The sequence below is a fragment of the Choloepus didactylus genome, chromosome 7 (genome assembly GCF_015220235.1).
Source record: "Choloepus didactylus isolate mChoDid1 chromosome 7, mChoDid1.pri, whole genome shotgun sequence".
Taxonomy (NCBI): Eukaryota; Metazoa; Chordata; class Mammalia; order Pilosa; family Megalonychidae; genus Choloepus; species Choloepus didactylus.
In genome coordinates this window covers 76,199,544-76,216,429 of record NC_051313.1, presented here as the reverse complement: position 1 = coordinate 76,216,429, position 16,886 = coordinate 76,199,544, and the positions used below count along the sequence as shown (strand labels likewise).

Below are 16,886 nucleotides of genomic sequence, written 5' to 3'. Positions count from 1 at the left end.
ACTTTTGTGCCCACAATGTCTAGAACAGTGCCCACCAGTTAAATAAATTAATCAATTAGTAGGAAACAAAAACACAGCGGCCTTTCTGCACTTAAAAAAATCAACTTTATTTAGATATAATGTATATTCAATAAAATGCACTATTTTTGAGAGTTGGAACAAAGTGATGGTTTTCTGTATTTTAAAAACAATACCAAATGGAAACTTAAAGAGTAAAATGGTACTTTAAATTTTTTTGGTAGGAGCTCATCATAATAATTCAGGCACTCTGATTAGAGAACATGGTTTTACAATCAATGACATTAACTAAGGATAAAGCAATCAGGATAGAGCAAACCCACATGATGTAGAATCTTATGGTAAAGTTCCATATATACTATCAACAGGTCTATTATGTAATAAAAGATCATAGATACGCAAAATGAAAAGCTATTTGTTAAACTAAAGCATTCATTCTTGATTTAAAAGCTCAAAATCAAAGAGAATATCTGCTAATAGGGAAGTGAATATTTATATCCATCAAGCATTCAAAATCATAGCTAAAATGTTAAAAAATTATTAGCACTTTTACACAATATGATTGCATGACTAGAAAATAAGTTTATATGCTATTGGAATTAGTAGAGTGGTTTGTAAATCAGACATCTTATCTATGCACAAAAGTTAATAGCATTCTTATCTTACTACCAATAACCATTTGGGCCCAGTTGCCCTGGTGCCCGTCCTGCCATGGCCTCCCATCCCCCCCACAGCCCCCTCCCGTCAGCTCCCGACTGCTGGTGCGCAGAGTGTGCTTGGCGCTGCGGGCAGGGAAGGGGACGCCTGGGTACCAGGACCACCGTCCTCGCTGCGTCTTCGTCTTCGCACACACCTTCTGCCCGGGAGGCGACCAGCAGCCAGAGCGATGAGTGCCAATGAGGACCAAAAGACGGAATGTAATGGAAGCATTATGTTGGATTTATGAAGGAGATGAAAGTTTCTGGGAATTAAGTCCAGTTTCATTTCAATATTGGATCATCAGCTGTAAGCAGAGTATATTGGCCAAATTACAGGAAGCAGTTGAAGTTAATCTTGGAACTGCTATGACATACACATTGGTTGAATATGCCAAGGAAATAAAGAACAATTCATGGAGAACCAACATCCCATCAATTCTATGACATCCATAAGTAATATCATCTCAGCCAAAACTCTTAACATAGCCTTCATCAAGTAAGAAAAAAGACAAAAAAGAGCAACTTTCAAAAGCCCAGAAGTATAAGCTGGCATATGGAACAGATCACAAAGGGGAACTTCCTTGAGGATGGAGCTGGGTTGAGATGGTTAAGCATTTAAGAAAAACTGGTTCTAAAGATGATGAATAGTGCTTGGACTATGAGACAAGGAAAGAGTATCCTTTAAAAAAGGAAACTGGATTCAAAATCTTTCATTGCTCTCTTCTGGTGTTGAAGTGGCTTTTTATAAAACACATTTTTTTTGTATGTTTCTTATGTAAAAAATATTGTAAGCTAAAAGTTCATGAAACAGTCTGGTTGTATTAAATTATTTTCACACAAACATGAAAAATAACCATTTGGAAAACTAAAAGGAGAAAAGATCTCATGCACAGTAGCAACACAGCTGGGAAGCACCTGGGAATAACCTGTTAAAGCATTCTGACAATACTTTGTGAAGAAAAGTAAAAAACTATATGTGCAGATACAAAAAAAGATATCATAAATTTAGAGATACACCAATACACCATGCTCCATAACAGAAAAAATGACCATTGCAAAGATGTGAATTCTTTCCAAATTAATTTATAGATTTATCAGAAATTGGATGAATGATATTCTTAAGCTCATCCAGAAATAAAAATGTTTGATAACAGCTATTACATTTTGGGGGAAAGAAAATTATATTAGAAGATTGATTCTATCATAAAAAAAAAAACTATCAAACCTAAATATTTAAATCAGGACATTTACCTATAACAGAGATAATGATCAGTAAAATGGAGTAAGCACAGAAGTTTTTAATAATAGTAATATACATATTAATTTTAAAGTACAAGAGGATGACATCAAATACTGGAAAGGAAAGATTATTTGGAAATGGTACTGAGAAATGTTTATTACTTGGAAAAATTATCTAGGAGGATTTAAAAAGTAAATATAAGCATGGAAAGCATAAATTCTAATGGAGAATATAAAATATTTGAATTGGGGAAAGGAAGAGATCATTCTTTGGAAATCAAATGACTCTAAAAGGCTTTGCAGACACACAAAAAATCATGTCTTTAATTTTACACTTTAACTTTCTTAAAGTGTCCAGTAAAAGCTCAACTAAAAACCTATCATTGCATAGAAAACTTGTTCTTGATTCACTGAAGAGTCAAATTCAGAGCCCTGGAGTGTGATTGCTCTTCTGCAGCTGCAAAATGGATTAAGTTACCGCTAACACTGTCTAATGTCACCTTGGTTCACGATTAACAGCAGCAGAGCCCTCTTGTGAGAGCCACGGTACAGGATGGAAATGCCAGCCCTGGGAAATGGCAGCTGCTCTTTATGTGTAGTATTCACAAGGAAAATAAAGCATGAAAATTTCCCAAAAAGTAACTTTCATTCTTATCCAAAAAAACAGAAAAATGTTTAAAAAATCATGGGAAAAATAAAGAAATGACTTAGCATGTCAATGACAGACTCCATATTGAAAACTTATCTACTTACCCACCTTCAAATATTAAAATTAAAACTTTGATGAACTCACATTTTACTTAGAGAATAGGCAGATCTCAAAGTATAATCAATTGATTTCCAAAGAATGCTGGGGTGTGAATTCTTTGCTGCAGAACTCTACTCTTTCTTCTTGCTGCCTAAACTTCTTATTGGGATGGTTGAGGTTAATGAGGTAGAAAGAAGATGGGATCTTCTCCCATCAGTGAGGGTGAGTTGATCTCTTCCTCTCTGGTATACCAGGAACAAGGCTAGAAATCTTGTTCTGCTGGTGTCTGGAGTAGTGGGGGAGAGGTGCTAGAGGGGCAAAAGGGAAAAATTCATAACGGAAATAACCCAGGAATGCAAGCAGAGAAAATATTTGGGTTAGTAGAGGACTTACAAATTTAATAAATGCACTGTATTTTTACATTTGGCAATATTGGAAATTGTAGAGTTATTAAATTGTGGCCAATTGCTGCCACAAACCTCTTCAAAAACATGGCAGCTGCTGCAACTTAATCTCTATGCTCTCTGCTCATCAAGCCTGTTTCCTTGGGATTCTGCTCAATTTACCAATCCATGCAGTCAGTCTCAGTATATTAAACAGATTTTTCATGGTGAAACATATTTGATATCGCAGGTGTAGTGGTCAAGAGAACCCAGCTTTGCTCTCAGAGAGATGTGAATTGGAATTGAAGCTCCACAAAGGACCACAAATGACTGTAGCCAGCATTTGATTAAAATAATATCAGAAAATTGCCTGGCATCCAGCAAACACTGAACAAAAGGTGATCATTATTATTTCTTTAATATTTTAGACTTCTGGTAAACTTAAAATATTATTTCTAATATATATCACATTCTTCAGGGTCAGGCAATCTCCTGTCACAGACAGAAGAGGAGCCAAACAGAGAGGAAAATTTTTAGAATTTTTCTTCTAGATTTTCCATATTTCTGTGCTTTTTAGGTCAACACATTGGTCAGCGGCTATTCTGTGATGCCAGTAAACATAAATCTCCAGGGTAGATAAATTCACTAGCCAAATAAACAGCCACCATAGGGGGAAAATGACCATCTACTCACTCATTCATTCATTCATCTACCATCTCTTTATCAAGCACTTTCCTATGTAACCTACACTATGTGCTGAGGCTACAAAGTTGGTGATATCATAATCTCTAGGACACGAAGAGTTCACTATCTAGTATAAGAGATTTGATTTGTTAAAAGCAAATAGTGCTCATTATAGCTTTATTCAAAAGGAAAATTGGAGGTGGGGCAAGATGGCGGAATGGTGAGGTTTATGTTTAGTTACTCCTCCAGGGAAGTTGGTAGAAAGCCAGGAACTGCGTGGATCAGATATCGCACAGCAAATTGACTTTGGGCATACTTCATACAACACTCATGAACATGTGGAACAGCTGACTTCAGCAAAATCTGTAAGTTTTCATGGCCAGGGGACCCACGCCCCTCCCTGCCAGACACAGTCCCGTGGGTGGAGGGGCCATCAGCACTGGGAACGAGGAGGGAGAAATGCAGTTGCGGCTCATATCGGAAACTCATTCTTCTGATCCAAACTCCAATCATAGGTAGACTGAGACCAGACACTGGTGAATCTGAGAGCAATCAGCCTGGTGGAGAGGAGATAGGGATAGCAAAAACAGCAATAAGAATCAAAAAATAAAAGCAGAGGTTTTTTGGAGTTCTGGTAAACATAGAAAGGGAAAGGGCAGAGCTCAGGCAGAGTCAGGCTCATATGCAAATCTGGAAGAAAAACTGGTTTCTCTGCCCCCTGCACCATTCCTTAATGGCCCTAAATACTTTGTCTCTTAGCATTTCAATAACCCATTAGATCTGCAAGGAAGGCCTCCCCCCCACCTTTTTTTAAATCTTTTTCTCTTTTTCTAAAACAATTACTCTAAGAAACCCAATACAGAAAGCCTCAAAGACTTGTAATTTGGGCAGAACTTAGACAGCTCTGAGACACAAGGCAATAAGTCAGTGGTTGAGAAAATTCACGAAACACCACAACTTCCCAAGAAAAGGGGAGCATCTTCTCACAGCCATCATCCCAGTGGATAGGAAACACTCCTGCCTGTCACTGGCCCCATAGCCCAGAGCTGTCCCAGACAACCCAGTGTGATGGGAAATGCTTCCAATAACACACACACACACTACAAAATTGGGCATGGACATTAGCCTTCCCTGCACCCTCAGCTTGTTGTCCCAGAGTTGAGAAGGCATAGCAGTGTGAATTAACACGCCCCATTCAGCCATCCTTTCAGCAGACTGGGAGCTTCCCTACACAGACCTGCAGCCCAGAACCACCCTGGGGGGACAGTGCTCACCTGTGACATAGCACAGTCATCCCTCAACAGAGGACCTGGGGGTGCACGGCCTGGAAGAGGGACCCACTTGCAAGTCTTAGGGGCCATACATCAATGCCAAGGATGTGTGGTCAGTGGCAGAGACAAATTGTGGCAGGACTGAACTGAAGGATTAGACTACTGCAACAGCTTTAAATCTCCAAAAACACCAGGGAGACTTGATTTTTAGATCCACCCCACCTCCCTGACCACCCAGACACACGCCCCATATATACATGCAACTACACATGCAACTTGGTACACCAATTGGACCCCGCAAGACTCATACCCCCACTCACCACAAAGACAAAGCGGGGAGAACTGGCTTGAGGGGAATAGGTGGCTCGGAGATGCCACCTGCTGGTTAGTTAGAGAAAGTGTACTCCACAAACCTGTAGATCTGACAAATTAGAGACAAGGATTTTAATCAGTCTACAAATCCTAAAAGAACCCTATCAAGTTAAGCAGATTCCAAGAGGCCAAAAACAACAGAAAATTTTAAAGCATATGAAAAACTCAGAGGATATGGATAAACCAAGCCCAAGCACTCAAATCAAAAGATCAGAGGAGACACAGTACCTGGAAAAATTAATCAAAGAACTAAAGATGAACAATGAGACCATGGCACAGGATATAAAGGACATGAAGAAGAACATGGCACAAGATATAAAGGACATCAAGAAGACCCTAGAAGAGCATAAAGAAGACATTGCAAGAGTAAATAAAAAAATAGATGAACTTATGGAAATTAAAGAAACTGTTGACCAAATTAAAAAGATTCTGGATACTCATAGTACAAGACTAGAGGAAGTTGAACAAAGAATCAGTGACCTGGAAGATGACAGAATGGAAAATGAAAGAACAAAAGAAAGAATGGGGGGAAAATTGAAAAAATAGAAATGGACCTCAGGGATATGATAAATAACATAAAACGTCCAAATATAAGCCTCATTGGTGTTCCAGAAGGGGAAGAGAAGGGTAAAGGTCTAGGAAGAATATTCAAAGAAATTATTGGGGAAAACTTCCAAAATCTTCTAAACACCATAAATATACAAATCATAAATGCCCAGCAAATCCAAATAGAATAAATCCAAATAAACCCACTCTGAGACATATTCTGATCACACTGTCAAATATGGAAGAGAAAGAGAAAGTTCTGAAAGCAGAAAGAGAAAAGCAATTCACCACATACAATGGAAACAGCATAAGACTAAGTAGTGACTACCCAGCAGCCACCATGGAGGCAAGAAGGCAGTGGCATGACATATTTAAAATTCTGAGTTAGAAAAATTTCCAATCAAGGATACTTTATTCAGCAAAGCTCTCCTTCAAATTTGAGGGAAAGCTTAAATTTTTCACAGTAAAACAAATGCTGAGAGAATTTGCTAACAAGAGATCTGCTCTACTGGAGATAGTAAAGGGAGCCCTATCAACAGAAAAACAAAGAAAGGAGAGAGAGACATGGAGAAAGGTGCAGTACTAAAGAGATTCAGTATGGGTACATTAAAGGATATTAATAGAGAGAGGGAAAAAATATATATGACAAACATAAACCAAAAGATAAGATGGCTGAATCAAGAAATGCCTTCACAGGAATAACATTGAATGCAAGTGGATTAAACTCCCCAATTAAAAGATATAGATTCATAGAACAGATGAAAAAAAATGAACCATCAATATGCTGTATACAAGAGACTTATCTTAGACACAGGGACACAAAGAAATTGAAAGTGAAACAATGGAAAAAATATTTCATGCAAGCTACAGCCAAAAGAAAGCAGGAGTAGCAATATTAATCTCACATAAAACAGACTTTAAATGCAAGGTTGTTATGAGAGACAAAGAAGGCCACTACATACTTATAAAAGGGGCACTTCAACAAGAAGAAATAACAATCACAAATGTTTATGCACCCAATCAAGGTACCACAAAATACATGAGACAAACTCTAGCAAAACTAAATGAAGCAATTGATATTTCCACAATAATTGTGGGAGACTTCAACACATCACTCTCTCCTATAGATAGATCAACCAGACAGAAGACCAATAAGGAAATTGAAAACCTAAACAATCTGGTAAATGAATTGGATTTAACAGACATATATAGAACATTACATCCCAAATCACCAGGATACACATTCTTCTCTAGTACTCATGGAACTTTCTCCACAGTGGATCATGTGCTGGGACAAAAAGCAAGCCTCAATAAATTTAAAAAATTGAAATTATTCAAAGCACATTCTCTGACCACAATGGAATACAAATAGAAGTCAATAACAATAATAGACTTAGAAAATTCACAAATACCTGGAGGTTAAACAACACACTCCTAAACAATCAGTGGGTTAAAGAAGAAATACCAAGAGAAATTGCTAAATATGTAGAGATGAATGAAAATGAAAACACAACACACCAAAACCTATGGGATGCAGCAAAAGCAGAACAGAGGGAGAAATTTATAGCATTAAATGCATATATTAAAAAGGAAGAAAGAGTCAAAATCAAAGAACTAATGGATCACCTGAAGAAGATAGAAAATGAACAGCAAACCAATCCTAAATCAAGTAGAAGAAAAGAAATAACAAGGATTAAAGCAGAAATAAATGACATAGAGAACAAAAAAAACAATAGAGAGGATAAATAACACCAAAAGTTGGTTCTTTGAGAAGATCAATAAGATTGACAAGCCTCTAGCTAGACTGACAAAATCAAAAAGAGAGAAGATGCATATAAACAAAATAATGAATGAGAAAGGAGACATTACTGTGGATCCTGAAGAAACTAAAAAAATTATAAGAGGATATTATGAACAACTGTATGCCAACAAACTGGATAATGTAGAGGAAACGGACAATCTCCTGGAAACGTATGAACAACCTAGACTGACCAGAGAAGAAACAGAAGACCTCAACCAACAATCACAAGCAAAGAGATCCAATCAGTCATCAAAAAGCTTCCCACAAATAAATGCCCAGGGCCAGAGGGCTTCACAGGGGAATTCTACCAAACTTTCCTAAAAGAGCTGACACTAATCTTACTTAAACTCTTTCAAAACATCAAAGAAAATGGAACACTACCTAACTCATTTTATGAAGCTAACATCAATCTAATACCAAAACCAGGCAAAGATGCTACAAAAAAGGAAAACTACAGGCCAATCTCCCTAATGAATATACATGCAAAAATTCTCAACAAAATACTTGCAAATCGAATCCAAAGACACTAAAAAAATCATACACCATGACCAAGTGAGGTTCATTCCAGGCATGCAAAAATGGTTCAACGTAAGAAAATCAATGTATTACAACACATTAACAAATCAAGAGAGAAAAATCAAATGATCATCTCTATAGATGCTGAAAAAGCATTTGACAAAATCCAACATCCCTTTTTGATAAAATCACTTCAAAAGGTAGAAATTGAAGGAAACTTCCTCAATATGATAAAGAGCATATATGAAAAACCCACAGCCAGCATAGTACTCAATGGTGAGAGACTGAAAGCCTTCCCTCTAAGATCAGGAACAAGACAAGGATGCCCACTGTCACCACTGTTATTCAACATTGTGCTGGAAGTGCTAGCCAGGGCAATCCGGCAAGACAAAGAAATAAAAGGCATCCAAATTGGAAAAGAAGAAGTAAAACTGTCATTGTTTGCAGATGATATGATCTTATATCTGGAAAACCCTGAGAAATTGACTATACAGCTACTAGAGCTAATAAACAAATTTAGCAAAGTAGCGGGATACAAGATGAATGCACATAAGTCAGTTATGTTTCTGTATGCTAGAAATAAACAAACTGAAGAGACACCCAAGAAAAAGTTACCATTTTCAATAGCAAATAAAAAAATCCAGTACTTAGAAATAAACTTAATCAAAGATATAAAAGACCTATACAAAGAAAACTACATAACTCTACTAAAAGAAATAGAAGTGGACCTTAAATGATGGACAAATACTCCATGTTCATGGATAGGAAGGCTAAATGTCATTAAGATGTCAATTCTACCCAAACTCATCTACAGATTCAATGCAATCCCAATCAAAATTCCAACAACCTACTTTGCAGACTTGGAAAAGCTAGTAATCAAATTTATTTGGAAAGGGGGATGCCTCAAATTGCTAAAGACACTCTAAAAAGAAAAATGAAGTGGGAGGACTTACACTCCCTGACTTTGAAGCTTATTATAAAGGCACAGTTGTCAAAACAGCATGGTACTGGCACAAATATAGACATATTGACCAATGGAATAGAATTGAGAATTTGGAGAGAGAACCCCAGGTCTATGGCTGACTGATCTTTTATAAGGCCCCCAAAGTCACTAAACTGGGTCATAACAGTCTTCAAAAAATGGGGCTGAGAAAGTTGGATATCCATATCCAAAGGAATGAAAGAGGACTCCACCTCACACCCTACACAAAAGTTAACAAAATGGATCAAAGATCTCAATATAAAAGACAGTGCCATAAAACTCCTAGAAGATAATGCAGGGAAACATCTTCAAAACCTTGTATTTGGCGGCCACTTCTTAGACTTTACACCCAAAACACAAGCAACAGAAGAAAAAAATAGATAAATGGGAATGCCTCAAGCTTAGAAGTTTCTTCACCTCAGAGGAATTTGTCAAAAAGGTAAAGAGGCAGCCAACTCAATGGGAAAAAATTTTTGGAAACCATGTATCTGACAGAAGACTGATATCTTGCATATATAAAGAAATCCTACAACTCAATGACAGTAGTATAGACAGCCCAATTATAAAATGGGCAAAAGATATGAAAAGACAGTTCTCTGAAGAGGAAATACAGATGGCCAAGAAACACATGAAAAAATGTTCAGCTTCACTAGCTATTAGAGAGATGAAAATTAAGACCACAATGAGATACCATCTCACACCAATTAGAATGGCTGCCATTAAACAAACAGGAAACTACAAGTGCTGGAGAGGATGTGGAGAAATTGGAACTCTTATTCATTGTTGGTGGGACTGTATAATGGTTCAGCCACTCTGGAAGTCAGTCTGGTAGTTCCTTAGAAAGCTAGATATAGAGTTACCCTTCGATCCAGCAATTGCACTTCTCGGTAAATACCCAGAAGATCTGAAAGCAGTGACATGAACAGATACCTGCATGCCAATGTTCATAGAAGCATTATTCACAATTGCCAAGAGACGGAAACAACCCAAATGTCCTTCAACAGATGACTGGAAAAATAAAATGTGGTATATACACATGATGGAATATTATGCAGCAGTAAGAAGGAATGATGTCGTGAAACATATGACAATGTAGATAAACCTTGAAGACATAATGCTGAGCAAAATAAGCCAGGCACAAAAAGAGAAATACTATATGCTACCACTAATATGAACATTGAAAAATATAAAACAAATGGTTTACAATATAGAATGTAAGGGAACTAGTGATAGAGAGCAATTAAGGAAGGGGGAACAATAATCCAATAAGATCAGATAAGTTATTGTAGTTAAATTTAATGTTCTGGGAATGCCCAGGAATGACTATGGTCTGTTAATTTCTGATGGGTATAGTAGGACCAAGTTCACAGAAATGTTGCTATATTAGGTTACTTTCTTGGAGTAGAGTAGGAACATGTTGGAAGCAAAGTAGTTTTCTTAGGTTAGTTGTCTTTTTCTTCCTCCCTTGTTATTGTCTCTTTGAAATGTTCTTTTGTTGTATATTTTTTTAATTTTTTTTTTTATTTTTTATACAATTATTTAAAAAAAGTTAATTAAAAAGAAAAAAACAAGGAAAAAATATGCAGTGCCCCCTTGAGGAGCTGGTGGAGAATGCAGGGGTATTGGGCTTCCCCACCTCGATGGTTGCTAACATGCCCACAGAGATAGGCACTGGTAGTTTGATGCACTGAGCCCTCTACCACAGGACTTGCCCTTGGGAAGACTGTTGCTGAAAAGGAAAGGCTAGGCCTCCATATAATTGTGCCTAAGAGCCTTCTCCTGAATGCCTCTTTGTTGCTCAGATATGGCCCTCTCTCTCTAGCTAAGCCAACTTGGCAAGCCAACTTGCCCTCCCCCCTACATGGGATCAGACACCCAGGGGAGTGAATCTTCCTGCCAATGTGGAATATGACTCCTGGGGAGGAATGTGGACCCAGCATTGTGGGATGGAGAACATCTTGACCAAAAGGAGGAAATGAAAGGAAATGAAATAAGCTTCAGTGACAGAGAGATTCCAAAAGGAGCCGATAGGTCACTCTGGTGGGCACTCTTATGCACAATGTAGACCACCCTTTTTAGGTTCTAATGAATTGGGGTAGCTGGTGGTAGATACCTGAAACTATCAAACTACAACCCAGAACCCATGAATCTTGAAGACAATTGTATAAAAATGTAGCTTATGAGGGGTGACAATGTGATTGGGAAAGCCATATGGACCACACTCCCCTCTGTCTAGTTTATGGATGTATGAGTAGAAAAATGGGGGAAGGAAAAAAAACAAACAAACAAAGGCACCCAGTGTTTTTACTTTAATTGCCCTTTTTCACTTTAATTATTATTCTTGTTATTTGTGTGTGTGTGGAAATGAAGGTGTCAGGGGTTGATTTTGGTGATGAATGCACAACTATGTAATGGTACTGTGAATAACTGAATGTACAATTTGTTTTGTATGACTGCATGGTATGTGAATATATCTCAATAAAATGAATTTAAAAAAAGGAAAATTAAAATAAATCCACAGATTAAGTAAATTGTTTTATAAGATATTACATCACTATTAAAATCATACCTTTAAAATAGGGTATTATGTCACTATTAAAATGATACCTTTAAAATGCAATGATATAAGATAATGTTAGTTATACTTTTAAGGAAAACAAATAATATTCTAACTGCATATATATATATTCATATATATATAAATATATATATATATATATATATATATGTACATATGATAATACCATTAGGAGGAACTATACTTTTCTATCTATATAAACCAAACAGAGAGAGGGAGAAACAAATCCACCAAAATATTGCCATTTTATGAGGCTACTGGATATTTTATTCCAATCTTGGATAAAGGCAGTACAAGAAAGAAAAATTATAGACCCTTTTCATGTATGATCATAAAGGCACAGACTTTAGGTAAAATCTTGCTATATGAAGACAATGGATTGTAATTTATTATTATAAATCACCAATAATCAAGTAGTGTTTATCCTGGGAATACAAAGATGATTCAGTATCAGAAAATACATCAGTGTAAACTGGCATGGATAAAAGTAGCAAACTCATGATATAAATCAATAAATAGCACAAGTAGTGTGTGCCGGTTTGGATGTATTATGTCTCCCCAAATGCCATTATCTTTGATGCAGTCTTGTGTGGGCAGGAAAGGTATTGGGGTTGATTGGGTTGGAGACTATTGATTGGATGTTTCCATGGAGATGTAATCACTCAACTGTGGGTGACATCTTTCACTGGATAATTTCCATGGAGGTGTGGGCCCATCCATTCAGCATGGGCCTTAATTAGTTCACTGGAGCACTATATAAGCTCAGACAGAAGGAGCAAGCTTGCTACAGCCAAGAGGGACACTCTGAAGAATGCCCAGGAGCTGAGAGAGGAGCTACAGATGGGAGACAGTTTGAAGACAGCCTTTGAAAGCAGACTCTTGCTCTGAAGAAGCTAGAGAGGAAAAACGGCCCAAGAGCAACTAAGAGAGGACATTTTTGAAGAACTGCAGCCTAGAGAGGAATGTCCTGGGAGAAAGCCATTTTGAAACCAGAACTCTGGAGCAGATACCAGCCACAAGCCTTCCCAGCTAACAGAGGTTTTCCGAACACCATTGGCCATCCTCCAGTGAAGGTACCCAATTGTTGATGATGTACCTTGGACACTGTATGGTCTTAAGACTGTAACTTTGTAATGAAATAAGTCCCCTTTATAAAAGCTGATCCATTTCTGGTGTTTTGTGGAAAAGCAGCATTAGGAAACGTAACAGGGTGAAAGCAAATTGTAAACAGAAGAGAATTTCCTTAATCTGGCAAAATTTCTAATCCAAACATCAACAGCAAATATTTTACTTAAAAAAAGGCACTTTAAATACAGTCTTCTCTTACAATAGGTAACAAGACAAGGACTCCCATTATCACTATTACCGCTTAACAGAACACTGGGATTTGGAAAAATACAGGAAAAGACAAAGAAATAAGAAGTGTAACTTTTGAGAATGAAGACACAACCATTATCATTTAAGGATGATAAAATAATTTGCCTTGAAAAGGCAAAACATTAATAAACTAAAGGAGATAAATTTGTAGGTTTCCTGGAACAAGATCAATATATAAAAATAAATACTCTTTCTGTATATTGGCAATAACAAACTAGAAAATATAACCAGTAGCAAGATGCAATTTATAATAGTAGTAAAAAATTAAAGTACCTAAGTACCAAAAATGTGGATAGGCATGTAAAATCTTTTTGCTGATATTAATGATTTCCAAATTAATGGAGAGACGTTCTATGCTTTTCTATAGGAAGAGTAATATTATAAACATTCCTAGTGTCACAAAATTATAAGTCAATCAATCCCAATCATTAACTTGGCTGGATTATTTTTTTTAATATTTTCTTATTTATATGAATATGAAGAGGAATCATCCAATTGATTTAATTACATCAAACTAATAATTCTTTCTTCAGTGTGGGATATTATGAACAAAGTTAATGGGGAACAGACTGGTAATACATAACTATAATTTCTAAAACAGAAAAAGGAATGATATCAAAAATATACCTGAAATGCCAGCAAATCGACAAGAAAGAGCAATAAAATTTTATAATAAATCAAGAAAGAATGTGATCAGGTATTTACATGGGAAGTAATCCAAATGGCCAACTAGTATATGAAGAGATGCTCAAGTTAATCAGTAATTAGAAATGTACAATGAAAACAAGGAGTTATTCGTTTATGCTAATGTGTGTAACAAAAATTAAAATGCTAGATGTTGTGAAGTGTTGGTAGAGGTGTGATGATATAATATTTCTCCTGTTCCTTTAGTTACTCTTGAGAGAATTCTGATGGTTACTGAAATTAATATAATGTACATTCTAAGACCCAGTAATCCAGATGCTAGAAAGAGTTTCAATCAGATCTATGAGGCAATATGTACAAAAGTATACACTACGGCACTTTTTGTGTTCACAACAAGCTGAAAGCAATGCAGGAGTCCATAAGTGAAATGTAAGGGAGGGACACCATGAATACTAAACAGCTCTTAAAAGCAACAGATTAAATATATGTAATACAATGCAGTGTATATATTTTAAATATAATGCTTAGATAAAAAAGTAAGAAACATTTGAAAGTGTATATTTTATATTATATTTTACAAGGACAATACAAAGAAAATAATATACCACAAGATATATGAGAATGTTACCTATGGATGGGGGGAGGAGAATGGGAGTGGTGGAAATGATGATGGTGCTCCATGACTGGAAGAGTATGATTAGCTCAACCCTCTATACCTGAGAGTCAATAGGTAAGGAAAAAAATAATCTATTAAAAGGAAATAGGAGAGAGGTGGGGCAAAATGGCAGAGTGGTGAGCCTACATTGTAGTTACTCCTCTGGGGCAGCTGGTACAAAGCTAGGAACTGTGTGGCCTGGACACTGCAGAGGAATTTGAGATTGGACAAGCTTCATAGAATGTTCACGAACATGTGGAACAGCTGAGATCACCAACATGTGTAAGTTTTCATGACCAGGGGGCCCCTCCATGCCAGGCACAATCTTGAGGGACTAGGGGCCACCAGTGCTGGGAACCAGGAGGGAGAATGAAGGCTGCAACCATAGATAAACTGAGCACAGACACCAGAAACTCTGGGAGCAGTTAGTCCAGGGAAGAGGAGATAGGACTAGCAAAACAACAAAAAAATAGAAAACAAAATAGAAACAGAGACTTTTTAGAGTCAGGTGAACATACTATCAAGAAGGGCAGAGCTCAAACAGAATCAGACACATATGCAAATCCAGGGAGGGAGAGCCCTTGTCTGAAAAGCCAGTTTCTCTGCTTTCTAGAGTGTTCCTTAATTGCTCTCAACTCTTGGTCTCTTAGCATTTCAATAGCCCATTAGATCTGCAAGGACTGTAAATAGTCCATATTGGGCCCTTCCATTTTTTTCTTTTAATTTTTTCCTCTTTTTCTGAAACAATTATTCTAAGAAGCCCACTACAGAAAGCCTCAAAGACTTGCAATTTGGGCCCAGGCAAGACCAGAGCTAAGATAGCTCTGAGAGACAAAGCAATAAATCTAGTGGCAGAGAAAATTTGCTAAACACTATAATTCCCAGCCCTTTTGGAAACTCAGATCCCAGGGGTTGGAATTCATTAACTAGCTTCAGTCAGCCATGCCCGCAACAGGGTTAGGGTCACCTGGAGAACTAAAGGCCTCCCACCTCCTTACACTGGTGGAGGAACTGTGGACTAGCAAGTGCCACCTGCTGGACAGCACAGAGTCTAAAGACCTCACAGGAGAGTCTCATTTTCAAGGAAACTTCATACCCTCCTCCCAAGACCTGGGCCTCTCTGGACTAGGATAACCTGACTCAGGCTTACCATATCTGAGGAGATCACCACAAAAAAAGGCTACATAGAGGCAGGGCAAGAAACAGAAAAATAAGAGGTGAAAAAACCTGATCAACTAAATACAATCTAAGTTAGAGGTCTAGAAGAAGCTGAACTAAACAATGAAGGTTAGAGAACAAAGCAACCAACAAGAAAATCCTAGGTAAAAGAAAGAAAACAAGCTCCAGAATAAGCCAATCAAGAAAGTCAGATGCCTAGACAGCTTAAGATAATGAGCCATACTAGGAAACACAAAAACATGGACCAGCCAAAGGAATAAACTAATAGTTCAACTGAGATACAGGAGTTGAAGCAATTATTGCTAAATCAATTCAATGAGCTGAAGGAAGAACTAATTAGAGATGTTCAAACAAATCTACATCAACTCAAAAATCAAGTCAATGAACTGAGGGAATACATAGCAAAATGGATGAAGGATATAAGAAGGACACTGGAAGAGCATAAGGAAGAATTCATAAGCTTGAAAAAACAAATGACAGAACTTCTGGGAATGAAGGGCATAGCGGAGGAGATGAAAAAGACAATTGAGGAATACAACAGTAGATTTGAACAGGCAGAAGAAAGGATCAGTGAATTGGAAGACCAGACATCTGAATTCACACACATGAAAGAACAGATGGTAAAAAGAATGGAAAAATATGAGCAGGGTCTTAGGGAGTTGAGTGACACATGAAATGCACAAACATACATGTTATGGGTGTCCCAGAGGGAGAAGAGAGGGAGAAAGGGGCAGAAAGAATAATAGAAGAAATAATCACTGAAGATTTCCCAACTCTTATGAAAGACAAAAAATTAGAGATTCAAGAAGAATAGACCCGAATAGACATACTCCAAGACATACTCCAAGACACTTACTGATCAGATTGTCCAATCTCAAAGACAGAGAATTCTGAATGCAGCAAGAGAAAAACAATCCATCATATACAAGGGAAGCTGTAGAAGACTATATACAGATGGCTCTGCAGAAATCATGGAGGGGAGAAGACAGTGGTTTGATATATTTAACATACTGAAAGAGAAGTCCCAACCAAGAATTCTATATCCAGCAAAACTGTCCTTCAAAAATAAGGGAGAGATTAAAATATTTTCAACAAACAGACACTGAGAGAGTTCATGAATATGAGATCAGAGCTACAGGAAATATTAAAGGGAGTGCTACAGGAAAAGATAGGAGAAAGAGGTTTGGAAAACAG

The 16,886-nt window shown here is 37.1% G+C and overlaps 1 pseudogene; it reads left to right on the top strand.

Moving 5' to 3' along the window:
• The first annotated feature begins 904 nt into the window (after positions 1–904).
• LOC119540220 lies at positions 905–1,364 on the top strand (annotated as a pseudogene).
• Positions 1,365–16,886: the final 15,522 nt, after the last annotated feature.